Consider the following 7,158-nt stretch of genomic DNA (forward strand, 5'->3'; position numbering starts at 1 on the left):
TTTTCCAACCAGATTCAAAGAACAAAAGAAAACAACACCACAAGTAACAGCTCCACCAAGAACACAATAAAACCAAACTTAAACTGTGACAACAAAGGAAAAAAAGGGGGGAGAGGATGGAGATTAACAGTAGCAAAGGATGATGAAGTGCAGAAATACTTATAAGATAGGGTACTACAATGAATATGGTAGGTACCCTTTTCATTACTTAATGGTAACCACCCTTAAAAAAACCACCACAAAAACACTTGACTTAAAAAAGGAAGCAACAGAGGAAAGAAGTATGGAACACAAACAAACAAAAACAAATGATAGAAAAACAAAAGAGAAGAATCAAACTAGATACAAAACTAACAGAAAGCAATTTATAAAATGGCAGTAGGGAACCCACAAGTGTCAATAATTACACTAAATGTAAATGGATTAAACTTACCAATAAAAAGACACAGAGTAGCAGAATGGATTAAAAAAGAAAATCCAACTATATGCTGCCTACAAGAAACACATCTAAGCAACAAGGATAAAAACAAATTCAAAGTGAAAGGCTGGAAAACAATACTCCAAGCAAACAACACCCAAAAAAAAGCAGGTGTAGCAATACTCATATCTAATAATGCTGACTACAAGACAGAAAAAGTACTCAGAGACAAAAATGGTCATTTCATAATGATTAAGGGGAAGTTGAATCAAGAAGACATAACAATCCTTAATATATATGCACCAAACCAAGGAGCACCAAAATATATAAGACAGCTACTTATTGACCTTAAAACAAAAACTAACAAAAATACAATCATACTTGGAGACCTCAATACACCGCTGACGGCTCTAGATCGGTCATCCAAACAGAGAATCAATAAAGATATAATGGCCTTAAACGAAATACTAGAACACCTGGATATGATAGACATCTACAGGACACTTCATCCCAAAGCGACAGAGTATACATTTTTCTCTAGTGTACATGGAACATTCTCAAGAATTGACCATATGTTGGGCCACAAAGACAATATCAGCAAATTTAGAAAAATTGAAATTGTACCAAGCATATTTTCTGATCATAAAGCCTTGAAACTAGAATTCAACTGCAAAAAAGAGGGGGAAAAACCCACAAAAATGTGGAAACTAAACAACATACTTCTAAAAAATGAATGGGTCAAAGAAGAAATAAGTGCAGAAATCGAAAGATATATACAGACAAATGAAAATGAAAATACGACATATCAGAATCTCTGGGATGCAGCAAAAGCAGTAATAAGAGGAAAGTTCATATCACTTCAGGCCTATATGAACAAACAAGAGAGAGCCGAAGTAAACCACTTAACTTCACACCTTAAGGACCTAGAAAAAGAAGAACAAAGACAACCCAAAACCAGCCGAAGAAAGGAGATAATAAAAATCAGAGCAGAAATAAATGAAATAGAGAACAGAAAAACTATAGAAAAAATCAATAAAACAAGGAGCTGGTTCTTTGAAAAGATCAACAAAATTGACAAACCCTTGACAAGACTCACCAAGGAAAAAAGACACAGGACTCAAATAAATAAAATCCAAAATGAAAGAGGAGAGATCACCACAGACATCATAGAAATACAAAGAATTATTGTAGAATACTATGAAAAATTATATGCCACCAAATACAACAACCTAGAAGAAATGGATAAATTCCTAGAACAATACAACCTTCCTAGACTGAGTCATGAAGAAGCAGAAAGCCTAAACAGACCAATCAGCAGGGAGGAAATAGAAAAAACTATTAAAAATCTCCCCAAAAATAAAAGTCCAGGCCCAGACGGTTATACTAGTGAATTCTATCAAACATTCAAAGAAGACTTGGTTCCTATTCTACTCAAAGTCTTCCAAAAAATTGAAGAAGAAGCAATACTTCCAAACACATTTTATGAGGCCAACATAACCCTCATACCAAAACCTGGCAAGGATGGCACAAAGAAAGAAAACTACAGACCAATATCTCTAATGAATACAGATGCTAAAATACTAAACAAAATACTGGCAAACCGAATACAACAACATATTAAAAAAATAATACATCATGATCAAGTGGGATTCATCCCAGAATCTCAAGGATGGTTCAACATACGCAAAACGGTTAACGTAATACACCATATCAACAAAACAAAGAACAAAAACCACATGATCTTATCAATAGATGCAGAAAAGGCTTTTGATAAAATACAACACAATTTTATGTTTAAGACTCTCAACAAAATGGGTATAGAAGGAAAATATCTCAACATGATAAAGGCCATATATGATAAACCATTAGCCAACATCCTATTAAACGGCATAAAACTGAGGACTTTCTACCTTAAATCAGGAACAAGACAGGGTTGTCCACTCTCTCCACTCTTATTCAACGTGGTGCTAGAAGTTCTGGCCAGAGCAATCAGACAAGACAAAGAAATAAAAGGCATCCATATCGGAAAAGAAGAAGTAAAGCTATCACTTTTTGCTGATGATATGATCCTATACATCGAAAACCCGAAGGACTCCACAAAAAGATTATTAGAAACAATAAACCAATACAGTAAGGTCGCAGGATACAAAATTAACATACAAAAGTCCATAGCCTTTCTATATGCCAACAATGAAATATTAGAAAACAAACTCAAAAAAATAATCCCCTTCACGATTGCAACAAAAAAAATAAAATACCTAGGAATAAACATAACAAAGAACGTAAAGGACCTATATAATGAAAATTACAAAGCATTGTTAAGGGAAATCGAAAAAGATACAATGAGATGGAAAAATATTCCTTGTTCTTGGATAGGAAGAATAAATATAATCAAAATGGCCATATTACCCAAAGCAATATACAAATTTAATGCAATTCTCATCAAAATCCCTATGAGATTTTTTAAAGAAATGGAACAAAAAATCATCAGATTTATATGGAACTATAAAAAACCCCGAATAGCCAAAACAATCCTAAGGAAAAAGAATGAAGCTGGGGGCATTACAATACCTGACTTTAAACTCTATTATAGGGCCACAATAATCAAAACAGCATGGTATTGGCAGAAAAATAGACACTCAGACCAATGGAACAGAATAGAAAGCCCAGAAATAAAACCACATATATATGGTCAAATAATCTTTGATAAAGGGGCCAACAACACACAATGGAGAAAAGAAAGCCTCTTCAACAAATGGTGTTGGGAAAACTGGAAAGCCACATGCAAAAGAATGAAACTCGACTACAGCCTGTCCCCGTGTACTAAAATTAATTCAAAATGGATCAAAGACCTAAATATAAGACCTGAAACAATAAAGTACATAGAAGAAGACATAGGTACTAAAATCATGGACCTGGGTTTTAAAGAACATTTTATGAACTTGACTCCAATGGCAAGAGAAGTGAAGGCAAAGATAAATGAATGGGACTACATCAGAATTAAAAGTTTTTGCTCTGCAAGAGAAACTAATATCAAAATAAACAGACAGCCAACTATATGGGAACTGATATTTTCAAACGACAGCTCAGATAAGGGCCTAATATCCAAAATTTACAAAGAGCTCATAAAACTCAACAACAAACAAACAAACAATCCAATAAAAAAATGGGAAGAGGACATGAACAGACACTTCTCCCAGGAAGAGATACAAATGGCCAACAGATATATGAAAAGATGCTCAGCTTCATTAGTTATTAGAGAAATGCAAATCAAAACTACAATGAGATGCCACCTCACTCCTGTTAGATTAGCTATTATCAACAAGACGGGTAATAGCAAATGTTGGAGAGGCTGTGGAGAAAAAGGAACCCTCATTCACTGTTGGTGGGACTGTAAAGTAGTACAACCATTATGGAGGAAAGTATGGTGGTTCCTCAAAAAACTGCAAATAGAACTACCTTATGACCCAGCAATCCCTCTACTGGGTATATACCCCAAAACCTCAGAAACATTGATACGTGAAGACACATGTAGCCCCATGTTCATTGCAGCACTGTTCACAGTGGCCAAGACATGGAAACAACCAAAAAGCCCTTCAATAGAAGACTGGATAAAGAAGATGTGGCACATATACACTATGGAATACTACTCAGCCATAAGAAATGATGACATCAAATCATTTACAGCAAAATGGTGGGATCTTGATAACATTATAAGGAGTGAAATAAGCAAATCAGAAAAAAACAAGAACTACATGATTCCATACATTGGTGGAACATAAAAATGAGACTAAGAGACATGGACAAGAGTGTGGTGGTTACCAAGGGTGGGGGGGGAGGGAGGACATGGGAGGGAGGGAGGGAGAGAGTTAGGGGGAGGGGGAGGGGCACAGAGAACTAGATAGAGGGTGACGGAGGACAATCTGACTTTGGGCGAGGGGTTTGCAACATAATTTGATGACAAAATAACCTAGACATGTTTTCTTTGAATATATGTACCCTGATTTATTAATGTCATCCCATTATCATTAATAAAAATTTATTAAAAAAAAAAAAAAAGAAGCCAATCTGAAAAGAAAAAAAAAAAAAAAAAAAAAAAAAGTGCACCATGACTTTACGGACACACTGTATAAGACAATGGCATATTATCTAAATATATATTTTAAAAATACATAGACAAGAGCCCTCTGTGCTATATTTTTCTGTGTTACAAAATTCCCCTTTGTCCCAGAGAGTTGATAGATTCTATAATTTGAACAAAAATTTGATCTGTAAATTGCTTTGGGGAGAAGAATTGAAAATTATGGAAAGTTTTACTTTTGCTGTTGCATTTTTTTCAATGTAGTTTGTATTTTCTAACTAAATACATATATTACTTTTATTAAAATATGTCAATTTTAGTAATCTGAGCAGGTAAATTGTGACCTAATTTTGCTTGCTTGTTTTTTCTTTACATCTCTCTGAATTAAATAAAATCTACTTCATATTTTATAATTTTTAGTAAAATTAGAATATTTTCAAAACCTATAAATGGAATCATATTAAAAAGAAGCATTATTGGCTAACAGAATCTTGTATTGCAACCTTTTTTTTTAGTGCTGCTTTCTTATCCAATGAGTCCAGTGACACTGTTAAGAAGAAGAAAAATTCAGTCTTTTAGAAGATTTGACAAGTTTAAGAACCCTGAGATATTTATATTTATCCTAATATCTTGATGGATAATCTAAATATAGAGAAATGGCTGTATTCATAAAAATTTTCCCAGTGTATTTATTGTAGCAAAAAGCAGAAAGTAGTCATACAACAGATAATAGATAACAATGATGTGAAGACTTTGCAGTATACTTATGCTATAATAAGTGAAGAAAATAGGGTTAGTAAATTATATATACTGTATAATGTAGGTAAAATGTTCAAATAAAAAGGCTAGAAATTATATTAGCCTTAGAGTGGTGAAATTCAAGAGGTTTTTAATATCTGTTTTTCTAGGTTGTGTTACATTAAATAATTTTAAATTTTACTAGAAATATTCACTACTTTAAGAAAGTGAGAGCCTGATCAGGTGTATAGAGTGTCTACCTGGGACGCAGAAGACCCAGCTTGGAAACCCCAAGGTTGCCGGTTTGAGTGCAGGCTCATCCAGCTTGAGTGCAGGGTCAGTAGCTTGATCCCAAAGGTCACTGGATTGAAGTCCAAGGTTGCTGGCTTGAGCAAGGGGTCACCTGTTCTGTTTAGCCCACTGCCAAGGCACATATGAGAAAGCAAACAATGAACAACTAAGGTGCTACAACTAAGAATTGATGCATTCTTATCTCTCTCCCTTCCTGTTTGTCTGTTCCTCTCTGTCTCTCTATCACACACACACACAAAAGAAAGTGAGAAACTCTAAAAAGCAAAGGTGCCGTTATAAATTACATAGTGACATCACAAAAATAATTAAGTTGGTACTGTATTTGGGTGGGGAGTACTCATGATATTATTTTGAGTGGTCCTATTAACATCTTAAGCAGCATAACATCACAAAGGAATAGAAACAATTTAAAGAAACTTTGCTGACCTATTCTATGTCTGAAATGTTTTGGTTCCAAGTATTTTAGAATTTTCTCTATATTTGCAGGTAAAAAGTATATATATATATTATATATTATATATACAGTATAAGTTATATAGACTTTATATATATCTATTTATATATAACTTAAAATATACATATTTAAGATTAGGTTAGTATTTCAGAATCAGAGAACAAAATGAACAATTATTACTTTCTATTCATATTCTCTGCTTTAAAGTGTATTGAATTTTTGTATTTTGAATATAATTTCTTAGAATGGATTAGAATAAAGCTAGGAATTGCAGCCTTCCTTTGATTATATACTGATATTTTTGTTTCTCCTCTTATTGATAGTTTAAAGTACATGGAATTCTATATAACCTTGGTCACAATGGGCAACATCTGAAACTAGGTCTGCTAATATGTGAGCAAAGATAAATTACTTTATCTTGACTCAGAGCTGACCAAAATCTAAAAAGTTAAACCAGTGGAATGCTCTCTGAATAACTTTCGGACACAAAGATATATTTAACTCCTGGATACTCAAGACAAATTTAGAAAAGCTCACATAAGAACTAAAGGATAAGATTTTGAGTTAATTCATTTGTGGAATAACTTGTGAACCTTTAAATGGTGGTAGAAAATGGCCAGTAGAGAATGAGCAAAATATATGTATATCCTCCTCATGCATAATCCTGCCCAAAGCCAGTTTCACACTTCCTTATGTGAGTGGACAAATTCCTTTTTTTGTTAAAACCATTTTGTCTTGAGTTGTCTTTCTCTTGATAGCACAATCATTATAACAAATGGTTATGAAAACTGATAGAGGCCCTGGCCGGTTGGCTCAGTGGTAGAGCATTGGCCTGGTGTGCGGGGACCCGGGTTCAATTCCCGGCCAGGGCACATAGGAGAAGGGCCCATTTGCTTCTCCACCCCCCCTCCTTCCTCTCTGTCTCTCTCTTCCCCTCCCGCAGCAAGGCTCTATTGGAGCAAAGATGGCCCTGACGCTGGGGATGGCTCCTTGACCTCTGCCCCAGGCGCTAGAGTGGCTCTGGTCGCGGCAGAGCCACGCCCCAGAGGGGCAGAGCATCGCCCCCTGGTGGGCAGAGCATCGCCCCTGGTGGGCGTGCCGGGTGGATCCCGGTGGGGCGCATGCAGGAGTCTGTCTGACTGTCTCTCCCCGTTT

This window comes from Saccopteryx bilineata, chromosome 5, assembly GCF_036850765.1.
Source record: "Saccopteryx bilineata isolate mSacBil1 chromosome 5, mSacBil1_pri_phased_curated, whole genome shotgun sequence".
Classification (NCBI taxonomy): domain Eukaryota; kingdom Metazoa; phylum Chordata; class Mammalia; order Chiroptera; family Emballonuridae; genus Saccopteryx; species Saccopteryx bilineata.